We start from the raw sequence: 12,572 nt of genomic DNA, 5'->3' as shown, positions 1-12,572 counted from the left end.
AATAATTTGAATTGTCATTGAAACCTAAAAATTTATAACATGTTACGCTCATTTTTCTTGTAATAAACCACCCTTGAGAAATAAAATAACCACTTTTTGTTGTAATAAGTAAAACATTTTCTTAAAGATAACAATCATTTCTTGATATTAGGTTCTATAGGATCAGATATATACCCAGTTATTACATATGACTATTGATCATAATTGTAACAGTAGTCTACTTTCATATATAACTAAGTTGTTAATTTGGTTATATTGGTTGTTTCCCTAAACTCTGATATGCCAGGGGTTCTTGTTATCCCCCCACAAAGACTTCCCACTATTTTGAACTATATTGTATTTTTTTATTTTGAATTAAAAAAATTAATACACTGAAATGATTGTCATGAGCAACATTACTATTATTTAGCATGTAAAATCATTATATTGCTATTTTCTGATTGGAAACTTTATGCCTACCCTTTTTTTAAATAATTTGTTTATCTAAGAATGAAATTGTACCTTAAATATCACATTAAGAGAAAGTTAAAAAGAAGTGCGATTTTCTGAGTGTGGTTTTTTTAATATAATTTTTCTTTTGATCGTAGTGGTTTACATATTGTTGACAGTAATATTATAGGTACATATTTACATAAAATTAGGGGGTTCCCATCACCGATTTGTCCTCCCTACACCTCCATGTTCGTCCTACGTCCCATATCCTCCTCCCTCACCCCAGGGGCTGCGAGAATATGTGGTCCCCCCTGTACCTAGCTTACTACTTAGTAGTCTTGCACCTGTTTGGTCTTGGTGTCTCCCTTATTTCCCCCTCTAACTGGGAGGCAGGACTAGATAGTTCAAGTTATGTGGTTTTATTTGAAGAAGAGAAAATTAATAAACTGGGGTAAAAATCTAATACGCCGAAAATGGGCGGAATCCTTCTAGAGGCTCTCATCATCGGTTTGAGAGATGAAGGAGAAAAAGAAGGTGAAACACCCCAACAATACAAAAAGAAGTGTCAAATATCCAGTGAGCACTCCAGTGATAACGATAGGCACCCAAAAAAAGCCATGGTCTTGAGTTAAAAAACATGACAGAGCACATAAAGAAAGAAAAGAAAAGAAGAAAAAAAATAAAAAATATAAATATATATGGGGACAACAACTTCAATAACCACACCAAAATAAAGAAATCGACAAAAAGTAAATAGGTAAATAATAATAATAATAAATGAAGAAAAAATAATATATAAAAAATAAAAAATGTTTTGTGCTTTTTGCTTTTTTTTCCCCTCCTGCACTGGCACAGTAAATATTAGGGTCATTCAAAAAGGAATTCACTTAGCCTAAGCGCTATGGGGTTTCTCCACCCTTGGAGTATATTGTCACGGGATTAACTATAGACTTCGTTCAGGTTCATTTACTTTCCCGGTGGTGCTTTCGTGGTGTTTGGAAGACTTCTGCTCCATCCTGGGTGATGAAATAAGACCTCTGTATCTAGAGATCTCAGTATCTGCACAGGTCCAGGAGTGGGACTTATGATGAAGTCTTTCTTTGTGGTTCTAGAAGTTCTGTTCCCTCAGTGTCATTTTAATCCATCTTCTGTGGTTGGTGGTGTTGGTCTTTGCACTGATCCTAGGATGGAACCTAGGATAGCGTCTTTCATTGTGTTTCCAGAAGCCCCGTTTCGTTGCAATTGTCTCTGCCAGATATGATAGTTTATATCTTTAGTACTGATTGTTGGCATGATCTCCCAGCTAAATGCCATTAATTCATTCATTGCTGCTTATTGAAATAAAGAGAAATTACCAAAGAACTTTCCATAGATTTGAGTTCCCTGTGTATGTAGATTCTTTTGCTTTCTTGTTTTTCTTATGAGTCGCCCTTTTGAATATTCCTAAAGCCATTCTCTTTCTACTCGAAAAAAAGGAATTGGGCAACTGTGACAACTGTTTGAAGCTTTTGGCTGAAGGCCAGCTTAATGGTGGTTTTGCCACACTTAGTTCCACACCACTGAGTTGAGAAGACACAAGTGGCACTATTCTATGTTGTCCTATTGCCCATGACCACTCCTACCTCATTCTTAACATTTTAACCTAATCTACTTCCACATAATATACTTCTGTAGCAGTAAAAGAAGATGTAGAAATCTAGACACAATTAACCAGTGCCACTAAGATTTTTTTTCTCTTAGCATTATAATTTAAAGTATTGGTGCAATGGATACCAACTCATCATTCACTTTATCAGTGGAAATAAACATTCAGAAAAACTTCAAAACCTAAATTAAATACATATATCAATGTGTTCCATAGTTTATATTTCTTTGGTCTAAAGAACATACTTTAGCATTCATCAAGGAAAAATATGCCTTATAAATGCTGATTGTACTGTACACATTGCATCAGAATGTCAGTCTCTTTAAAATAAATTGTTATTATTGAATAAGGTAGGATTTCAGCTCTGAATTTATATGATTCATTCCATTGTAGGTTTTTTTCATTGAAGAATACATTACACTGCCATAAATTGCACTGAGTATGAACAGCAAAGTCATTTGAGGTTCATTGAAAATATAAGAGAACATCATGTTTCCTGTCCTTTTGTTAAACTTGGCATATTGATTTTTTTTTTTTTTGCACAGCTTGCAGCACAGAAATGTGATATACAGTTATGGCAAGACAAGCTAACCACATGTGAATTTGTTAAGTACTGCTGGATTAGCAGAAATTGTCTGACTGTGCAAATAGCAAGATTTGACTTCTCCAGGAACTCTTTATGACTAAATCTATTAAAATAATAAGTTTTGATGTTATTGTCCAAAATTAATCATTAGCAAACTCATTTTTCCTGATCACTCTTTGGTAGTATGTTTATATTTATTTGATTTCTGTATTTCAAGCAAAATAATAAATATGTAGAATTCAAATCAGAATCAAGTCAATCATACTAAGATAAAGATCAAACATCGTTACCTATTGTTTTAATAATGAATGAACCATAATTTTAAGAGTAAGAGCTTAGGTTTTTATTTAGATCTATCAGTGCTTTCATTCTTTTGATATTTCGTTGTTATTTGTGTTTCCCTATTGACTCAAAAATAAATGGATTTACCTAAGGTTTCTTACTTCATTTAAGTATAGAACCTTGCGACTACAGAGACCCTGAAGAGGGATGGTTTTGTTCGACTCACCTTAGTAAGTCTCCTCCTTAATGTTTCCATTACACTATTCACCTTACCTGACATCAAAGAGTAGAAAAAGGGAAAAAGAGGTATAATTGAGCCAAGTGAGTTATCTGTACTTTCTTAGAAATACTAATGTGTTTCTATTATGTTTATAAAGTTTATGAGTTATTTTGGAAGCAGGTAAACCAGTATGAAATCTTCTGCCGAACAATACCGATTAGCATGTCACGTCCATATGATAGTAATGTCACAAGCTTTTCAAGAAAATGCTTTTTTTTTTTAAATTGCAAGTTTCTTTTAAATGGAGCTTTTCCTTTTGAACAGTCGTTTTTTTTTTTTTTTAAGTTTCTCTGCTTGTTCTCATTACTTTTAAACAGGTGGACATCTTACAGTCTTGCATGTCAAAGTTATTAGAAACAAGTCTTTTAAAATTATCTAGTAAAAGCACAAAGCTTGAACTGTTCAAAAGGGGGGGAAGGGTCAGAGTAAAAAAGAAAGTGCCACTGGTTTGTGTTAGGTGACACTGTGCCCTGCTTGTCTAATTTGATTACACAGAGCCCCGAAGCCTCGGGCAAAGCTGATTTTAGCTATAATCAGCTTCTTAACCTTTTGAGAACTACCGTAAACACGACCTTGCAGTTGTTAATTATGTCTGCTACAGACTACAAAGTGCAAAGGTAAAAGTGTAGAACTACAGTAACACATGTTGTGACAAAATTTAACAAGATGACTTAAGGGGATAGTAAGCAGAATGCAGCTCTTCGAGATTTGTGATAAATCTTAATAGCAAGACTTTCGGATGCTTTTAAAAAAAATTATTAGCAGACGGTGTGCTTACATTCTGTTCGAAATGCTGAATATTCATGTATTGCCTTTTCCTCTTTGCTGTCCTCACACTTATACTTTTTTTTTCTGAAATCTTCTTTTGATTATGCATGCGTTTTATACATTCAAGTGTATTCATACACTCTTCTTTCATTTTTCCGGGTAAACAAAAGTGGTGATAATATTCATGTACATTGAACAAAATCCTCTTGGTTTACTTTTAAAGATAGTTAAAAAAATTCATTAGGGAATAAATGGAATTTCTTCATAGTTAAATGCAAATTGTAGCTATATTGGCAAGCACCTAACTTTTTCATTTAAAGCAGGAGCTCAGGGTGCAGAAATAGGATGCGTCACATGGGAAATTAATATGTAAGATGATTTTTACTGTCTATAGTTGGTGTAACTCTGGTGTGATGTGACTAATGGCATAGAGAACCATAAAGATTGACTAATGTACTTATCAAGGCTGTCTTCTCAAAGTCAGATTTGCTGGAAAACTCCAAACAGAATTTTCTCCTTAGAATGTGATGTAGGTGAGTAGGAGAATACAACAGAGTCAGAAGTCATGGCTCATATTAGTAGGCTTCTATACCAGCAATTTTGCCTGAATTGTAATGCCTGGATAAATTCTGAAAGATCTTAATCTTCATGTCCCAACTAAGACACATAATATTCACTCTGTGGAATTAATATAAAATGGAAGGAAAATGGAATGCTTAGAATATTAATAAGAATTTTTATCATAGGTTCAGCCTCATAGAAACAGGAGTATTCAAGCTACAAGCTTCTAGTATGTAGTGTAGTTTATGTTACAATTACATTAGGATAACAATCCTCTGTAAAGATATTATTTGGAGATAATACCAAAGCCAAGTCTGGTTTGATCACATGATCCCCAGAGCAATGCCAGTAGTAACCCCTGAACACAAAGTCAAAGTGAGCTCTGAGCACTGCCCTCCACCCCCAAACAAACAAACAAACAAACAAACTAACTAAGAAAAACAACTGTACATCAAAATTAAGTAGTTGGAAAGGTGGCTATCATCGTAAAACTTTTCATAGTTTGAGGCACTGAGAAGTAGTGTCTGAGGCCAAGTTCAGCCTTGACGTAAGGAAGGATGTCCTGATTACTAAATGGCTTAAATTTGTTCTTATCAGTACCACCTGAAATGAGTTCAGGTAGGTTTTGCAGGCATACAGAACACAATAGAGACTAAAGGAAGTCAAATAGAAAGTAACTAGGCATTTTGGACCCCTTTAAAATATTAAGTTCACATTTCACAGATGTTTTAACTAAATTGTATTGTTTTATTTCATTTACGTACTTATCTTTGCTTTTGGAGCCACACTCCATGGTGCTCAGATCTTACTTCTGGCTCAGTGCTAAGGAATCAACACCCTTGACTGATGCTCAGAAGACCAACATGGAATGCCAGAGACATAAACGAGTAGGGCTATGTGTAAGGCAGTACCTTGTCTCTGTTCTCTGTCTCTAGAGGATTTTTGTTTATTATCAGCCTTTTAACAAAAACATTTCATATTTGTTCTGGAACCATACCAAGCAATACTCAGGGCTTCTTCCTGGCTCTGCGCTTCGAACACTCCTTGAGGAACTTGTGACTATATGAGGTGCCTGGGGTGGAATCTAGGTCTGCTTCATGCAAAACAAGTGTCCTGCCTGCTTACTATCTCTCTGGCCCCTAGAAACTATTTTTTTTTTAGCTCCCATTTAACACTATAGCAGTTTCCGTTTAGACAGTGTGGTTTTTCTTTTATTGTTAATATTGAAATATTAAGGCTTAACAGCATCCTGGTGTGGATCGCTCATTGTACTCAAGTCTGGTGGCCTTTGGCTCAGCAGCTGCAGCTAGTCCTGGTCCCACTTGACTGTCCTGAATACTGAAGGGTCCGAACCTTTGCATCCATGCAACTCTCGGGGTGGAGTGGCACGTGCCTTGTGACACGAAAATAGATCCTGTCGATACAGGTGACTCTTTATAGCTTCTCAGGTCCTCTTTTAGGAGAACTTATAGAAATTCTTAGAATACATTGTTTCTCTGACCAGTTTTTTTTTTTTAATTATATTGACAATGAAAATCTTATAGTGAGTGACTCCAGTTCTTCCCAAACTTTATTCCCTGATATTATGATCTGAGCAACCAAGAGCTCTCACCTGTCAAAGTAAAATCAGAATGTTTGTCATGAACCAAGCATTAGTCTTTTTCAGCAATCCCCAGATAATTTCCAGGGGCTCTGCATAGAAATTGGGAGCCTATCACTTGTATTCCTCCTGGCTTTAGCCATTTGGATACTTAGAACTGAATTTACATTTCACTGTAGCAACTAAGGTATAGGATTATTTATATCTTTAAAGTATTCTATTAGACATTTTTGTTTCTACTTTGTTTTATTTGTGTTTTCTTCATTTTATATGTTGAATTGGGCTTATTACGTATAATTTATGTCATAAATTAAATTCATTGTAAATATTATATTCAATAAGATTCAGCTAATTTAGACTTAGAGTCTCCACAGTCCAGTTTCAGAGTATTTCTGTTGTTCAGAAAGCTGTTTTTGTGCTCCTCACAGCCAGTCGTACTCCCACTCTTAGACCCAGACTACCAATGATATCCTTTCTCTACAGTATATAGTCTTTCATGTTTGTTTCTTTTGCCTACAATAATGTCTGAATTTTTTCTATTCTGTAGCTCTTTTCTTTTTATTGCTACATAGTATTCCCTTATATATATTTTGTGTATGCATTTGCAACTTAATGGATATTTGAATAATTTTTAGAGTAGAACTCTTGTCTGTAATGAATCACTGAGGACACAGAAATTGTAATATAGCTCAATTCTGATTTTTTCCCTTCTAAGTTATTATTGTTTCTGATTGTTTCTTTTATTTTTAGAAAAATTCTCATATTTCCCTTTTGGAATGCATATGCTGATACCTATTTTTAATTTACTTAATTCTTATTTTTTTGATAATTTAGTTTTTTTCTTTATTTAAACATCTTGATTACAAATATGTTTGTGATTAGGTTTCAGTCATGTAAAGAACACCCCCCCTTCACCAGTGCAAATTCCCACCATCAATGTCCCAAATCTCCCTCCATCCCACCCCACCCCCACCTGTACTCTAGACAGGCTTTCCAGTTCCATCATTCATTCACATGATTATGGTAGTTCTCAGTGTAGTTATTTCTATAACTGCACTCACCACTCTTTGTGGTGAGCTTCATGAAATGAGCTTGAAATTCCAGCCCTCCTCTCATTTTCTCTGAGGATTGTTGCAAAAATTACTTTTATTTTTCTTAAAACCCATAGATGAGTGAAACTATTCTGCATCTCTCTCTCTTTCTCTCTTTCTCTCTCTCTCCTCTCTCTCTCTCTCTCTCTCTCTCTCTCTCTCTCTCTCTCTCTCTCTCTCTCTCTCTCTCTCCCTGTGACTTATTTCACTCAGCATAATAGACTACTTTATTGCCTTCTTTGTTGAGTGGCCAAAACTTGTGCTTAAGCATCCTAAGTCTTCCAGTAGGGCTTTGGTGATGGATCTGTGTGCAATTTACAGAGTATAATTAAAGTTCATGAGATTTTTATGTCATCTCCTAAGATTTTCCACTGGGTTTTTGTGGGACCTGTACTTGCTCCCTGTCTCAACAGATGGGATATTCTGAGAACTCATCTTGTTTCTTAATGGGTCACTTACTTCCAAAGTCCTAATTTGTTTCTGGCCAATGTACTAATTTGCCACTCACTTCAGCCAAAACCATAATCTCAGTATAGTAGGGCTATGGATTTTTCTGATGAACTTACCACCAAGTTCACTTATTGATTGGTATGGTTTTTTTTTTTTTTCACCTTGTACTCTAAATAAAGTCAGGCACCATTGGAGCAAGACTATGTCCACCCCTGATCGCCACTGTTCTTACCTGTATTTCAGGAATACTCAAGTCTCAATGTGTGGTTTACCTTTAATTTCTAAAGTGCTCAGATGGCTCTACCTAATTGTCCACTTTTATACTCATATGTAGGGTGAGAATTTTAGTAATCTCCTCACTTGTCATCACCAGAACTCTTCCCTGGCTTCTTTTTGTAAGTTACCAACCCTTTTGGAACAAGATGAAACATTGAATACCTAAATTCAAAATAAGATAAAATGAAAAAGTAAGATAAGATTAAAGGAAATAAGAAAAAAATTTATTTTTTACCTATAATTGTGTTTTATCCCTATGACAAGTTTCCCAATGAGCTTCCAGGAATGAAAATTGTCTTGGTCTTCTAATAGTTTTCTCTGAGTAAAAACACAAAATCTAAGAGCCTTTTGTTGCTTGACAGTGAAATATAAAATAAATGTAGGGTGTGGGGAGTGAAATATGTGTCTAACAAACAGAAAAAATGAACCAGTTGATGCCTTTTTGTTTCACTTTATTTTGTTTTCTCCCAAAGGTCAGATTCTAAAACTTAGACAACTTCAGATTGTAGGAATGCCTTAGAAAATGTGCAGTGATAAAACTGCCAGATTGAAGGTTTCTTAAGTGCTACTGTCCAAAATCACTAGGCATGCTTGTAACTAGTAATTCTTGTCAGAATATACACTCTCAGTGTGTGACTTTTATCTGCAGGTGGCAGAGCATATGTTTTAGCACCAAAAAGTGTAAAGTGGCAGAGGGAGGATATTTAATGTGTTGTAACCTATTTTTATTTTTTATTTTTTCTCATAGCTGCTTAGTTTTGGTCAAAAGCAGGCTATCACATATTTTTAGATCTTATAGGCTATATTTAAATGAGTAAAAATTTGCTTCCAAATATAATTGCGCTGATTCTGTTTCTTGGGGGGGTTGGGTTTTTTGTTTGTTTGTTTGTTTGTTTTGTTTTTGGGCCACTCCCACTGATGCTTAGAGGTTACTCCTGGCTATTTGCTCAGAAATCGCTCTTGCCTTGGGGGACCATATGGGAGTCGGGGGATTGAACCCAGGTCCGTCCTAGCTTAGCCACGTGCAAGGCAAATAATGCCTTACTGCTTGCGCCACTGCTCCGGCCCCTGTTTCTGTTTCTTTAACATATGAATCAGGTTATTGGAACAGTGTCTCCATAAAAGAAAAATATAGTGATATCTGTCTGATGTAACATACGTTCATGCTGTGGGATATTTGGAATTATGAAAAGTATAGTTAACTCTTTAAATACTATAATCATTGGTGGTTTATCCTAATTATTGCTGTATTTTTTCCTGCTATTGGGAATAATCGCCCATAAAATAGCATACTCCACATATGAAACACAATTAGGTATAGCTAGGAAATAAACTCCCTTAAAATTTTCTGAATAACATAGTTATTAATATATAACTCAAAGTTATTGATTGTTCTGTTCATTAATTATAATTAACATCTTAGCTAAAGGACAGATGTTACAGATGTAAGCCCCAGCTAATTACTTATATTAGGGATACAAACTTGGTATTATCACATTCTCAGTTTCTCCCCAAAATGTTAGAAATTTCTGTATTTATTAAAATCATTCCAATTTGATGTATTACTACTCACAAACATTTAAGATGAGACTCATAGGCAGCAAATTTGCAGCCTCTGGTATAAAAGAGTAGAGCTTATCCTAACAACAACCTCTTCTAATTTTCTTACTTGTCACTCTTGCTCATAAAGAATGAATGTATAGCATATTCCTCAGATGCTATTCTTTATTGTTTCACTATATAATTCAGAGAGTATTTATTTCAGTCTACTAAACTCATAATTCCAAAACCTTGATTCTGAATCTCTTTGTGATATCAGTTATGCCCTGATTTAAGCACTTCAGATATATTAACAAATTAAACTGTAACTTTGGTATTTAAAAGTTACATAATGGTTTATAAAAGCAATAGTACAGCTAGTAGGATATTTGCCTTGATACATCTAATCCTCAGTACCCCAAATGGTCCCCAGAGCACCCCCAAAAGTGATCCCTGAATACAGAGCCAGAAGTAAGCTGGGTGTAGCAAATATATAGTTGCATAATGTTGGTTAGTCATATGACTTTTATAAATCTGTTTCTTCACTTGAAAAATCAGAAGATTGGATGTAGGGATAGTTAGATAATTCAGACAATCTGTAAAGGAGTCTTATAATTATTGGTTTATCTAGAAAATCTGATATTGAGTTATTTTGGGGGACACACCTTGCTCATGGGATATTCCTGGCTCTGTATTCAGAAGTCACCCTGGCAGTGCTTGAGGAAACATGTATTTGTTCTGAGATTCAAACTCAGGTCATCAAAATTCAAGGCAAATGCCTTAACTCGTACTGTCTCTCCAACTGACATAAGATGCAATAAAATAAAAATACATTGTTAGCAACACTATTCTTTGCATAAATTCAGAACATATTATCATGTATATAATACAATAGAAGTGATTGTGATTACTCTTCATTTACTTTCCTTCAACAAGTAGCATCCATGAAGATTTCCATTAAGTTAAGAATGTTTTGTTTTACTATTTTATTTAGTTTTGTTTTGTTTTATTTTGTTTTTTAAGCCATACCCAGAGGCGCTCAGAGCTTACTACTGGCTCTACACTTAGAAATTACTTCTGGCAAGCCAGGGACCATATGGGATGTCAGAGATCAAACCTGGGTCAGCCATGTGCAAGGCAAATGCCCTACTCACTATGCTATCACTCTAGCCTCCAGAAAAAGAACTTATATCTCCACTACTATGGGGTTATAAAAAACATGGATCATGCCTTGGAGGAGTTTTTTAATTCATTGAGGCAATGCAGCATGCAACTAAAACTTAAGTTAGGCAAAAACTTGGTGCCCAAATAAAGGGGAGGATTTAAAATGGAAGCTGCAGAGAGGACCCTTTAAAACAAAAAGAAATATTTAGAAGATAGCAGGAAAGAGAGCAATTTGAGAACAACTCAGTCCCTTGCAACAGAAACTGCTTCAAAAACAGAATTATATAAAAATATTTTGCCTAACTAAACTCATCCCTGTTGTGGTGAGCTTTATGAGGAGAGCTGTAACTTCCAGCCCTTCTCTCTTTTGTGTCTGAAAAGTATTATTGCAAGAATGTCTTTCATTTTTCTTAAAACCCATAGATGAGTGAGACCATTCTGCGTTTTTCTCTCTTTCTCTGACTTATTTCACTCAACTACATTCTGAACTGTCCTAATAATGAGAATGTATGAGGGAAATGGAAAGCCTGTCTAGAGTACAGGCGGGGGTTGGGTGGGGAGGAGAGAGATTTGGGACATTGGTGATGGGAATGTTGCACTGGTGATGGGTGGTGTTCTTTAAATGACTGAAACCCATACACAATCATGTATGTAATCAATGTGTTTAAATAATATATATATATATCACAAATAAAAAAAAATTTGTCTAGACCCTACAGAGACGGTTCTCTGGAGAACCTATCTAGCATCTATAGGAGAATCTGTATGTGAAACAAGGAGCCACAGAACTCAAAAAAAAATTAAAATTAAAATATATAAATATTTTTGTTTTGTTTTGTTTTGGTTTGGTTTTTTGGGTCACACCTGGCAGCGCTCAGGGGTTACTCCTGGCTCTATGCTCAGAAATCACCCCTGGCAGGCACAGGGAACCATATGGGATGCCGGGATTCGAACCACCGACCTTCTGCATGCAAGGCAAATGCCTTGCCTCCATGCTATCTCTCTGGCCCCCAAAAAATATATTTTATTGTTTATTTGGGGCCATAGCCTGTGCTATTTGGGGACTATTCTAAGCTTGGTGTCATAGGCCACTTCTGGTGGTGCTTGGAGAACTATACACTGTTGATCAAACAGACCCCCCACCAGGATTGGAAAATTAATTGCAGGAGGTAAAACATTTGCCTTCCATGAAGCTGGTCTTTATTCAATTCCCTTATACCACACCTACTGCTCCCAGCAAGTATCACCCACGGGTGATTCCTTTGCACAGGTATAAGCTCCAAGTACCACTGGGTGTGACCCAAACCCACCACCAACAAACACATAGACAAATATGAAATAAAACAGCACAAAGCATGCACTCCATCCCATTAGGATCTCTCTTCAGCCTCAGTAAATGATTTTTTAATTAAGAAAACATGAGATTTATGAGGACAGAATTAGGAGGAACATCAAGAAAGATTGTAATCAAAATGCCAAGGACCAACGAGTGAGAGGCTCCTAAGAAACAATAAAAGAACTCGCATATAAAAGAACTCACTATAAAAGGACCCCCATAAAATTCACATTGGATTTCTCAAATGAAATTCTATAGGCCAGAAGGGAATGATATATTCAAAGTCTTGAATGAAAAGAACCTTGAACCAAGAATTTCTATTCTGCGAAGTTATCACTCAGAAGGAATTTGAAGGATTGATAACATTTTCAGACACAGAACAGATAAAGGCATTCATTGCCTCTAAGCCAGCTTTGCAAGGAATACTAAATGATCTTCTACAAAAGGCAAGAAAACCCCACTCAGAAGCAGTAAGATACGTTTTCTTAAAACCCACCACATTATAGAGGAAAGAAATAATAAAGGGAAGTTCCAGAATGAACTTGTAACTAACTTACTAGCT

General features: G+C 35.5%; 1 protein-coding gene across 3 annotated transcripts in view; it reads left to right on the top strand.

Annotated features, from left to right (window-relative positions):
* The window catches only part of FAM172A (family with sequence similarity 172 member A), a 446,910-nt gene that overhangs the window by 347,728 nt on the left and 86,610 nt on the right, over window positions 1–12,572 (top strand). The window lies entirely within an intron of this gene.

Source organism: Suncus etruscus, chromosome 2, assembly GCF_024139225.1.
Source record: "Suncus etruscus isolate mSunEtr1 chromosome 2, mSunEtr1.pri.cur, whole genome shotgun sequence".
Taxonomy (NCBI): domain Eukaryota; kingdom Metazoa; phylum Chordata; class Mammalia; order Eulipotyphla; family Soricidae; genus Suncus; species Suncus etruscus.
This window is presented reverse-complemented; position numbering and strand designations above follow the sequence as displayed.